Here is a 983-nt window from a genome sequence, read left to right as displayed (position 1 = left end):
TGCCTCGATTTTTCTCCTGGCTCTTTTAATTGGACGATGGCCGAGATCAGAGGCCTTCCGTTCTTTCTCTCGGCATCTGGAGAAGGTAACGGGTAACGGTGAATCGAGAGGAGGAAAATCGCGCGGCCAACTATTTCGATCGCGATCTACGCCGCGGTATTCACGGTTCCACGAGTTCCTTATCTATCCTCGAACGCGCTTCTCTCTTTCTCTCTCTCTCTCTCTTTCTCTCTCTCTCTCTCTCTCTCTCATTCGTGAAATAGGATACGCGCGTCTTCGGGCGCAAACGAAACCCGCCATTAATTTTTACGATATCGTTTCTCTTCGTCTCGTGCATGATAATCCAAGGGAATAGAAAAAGAGCGTGAGAAGAACGTAAGCATTAACTGCAGGTGCGGTTTATATACCAAATGGAATAAAAATAAAATAAATACAACAAGAAAAATGTTTTGAAATAGAATATCACTTTGGTAATATAATTTAATATTAGAATGTATATACTTATTTTCTTGCATGTTTTTATTTCTTATCTCGAGTCTCTTTCAAACTATATTTTTCAAACTTTCTCCAATACGAATAAACCTTCTATTTCTTCCAGTTCCTGAAGAAAAAGACGCGTTGAATAAAAATGTTGACGAATACAGTGATAAAGTTTTGAGATTTTAGATTTTTGTAATAACAACTTACGTTACGTTTACGCTTCATTACACGTTACTTTCTCACTTCTTTTACGTTGTCTAGTATTATGATTTGATTTTAGTAAAATTTTTTTTTTTTTTTAGAGCGATCGGCTGTGCTAAAAGTACCCGCTAAAAGTTAATGGGGTTAATGGAAATTCGGTGAAAAACAGGGACTCCCTACTCCCGATCGCGAGTCGTCGTCCTTGGTCGGATCGGAGTGGTGGGATGGCGTGGCGCGCGGAGTCATAAATAATTGATAGGAAACGGAAAGGAAGGCGCGCTTACTCACCATAATCGGAGCGC

At 40.1% G+C, this 983-nt stretch overlaps 1 long non-coding RNA gene across 1 annotated transcript in view; it reads right to left on the bottom strand.

The window, feature by feature from the left end:
* Window positions 1-217: 217 nt before the first annotated feature.
* LOC116185151 overlaps window positions 218-983 on the bottom strand; it is a 21,645-nt gene continuing 20,879 nt past the window's right edge. Inside the window, exon 4 of the long non-coding RNA XR_004149923.1 lies at window positions 218-239. This is a non-coding gene — a long non-coding RNA (uncharacterized LOC116185151). The remainder of the gene's footprint in view (window positions 240-983) is intronic.

This window comes from Apis dorsata, unplaced genomic scaffold, assembly GCF_000469605.1.
Source record: "Apis dorsata unplaced genomic scaffold, Apis dorsata 1.3 scaffold_111, whole genome shotgun sequence".
In the NCBI taxonomy this organism is placed as follows: domain Eukaryota; kingdom Metazoa; phylum Arthropoda; class Insecta; order Hymenoptera; family Apidae; genus Apis; species Apis dorsata.
Note: the sequence above shows the minus strand (reverse complement) of the source record. Positions and strands in the feature narration are given on the sequence as shown.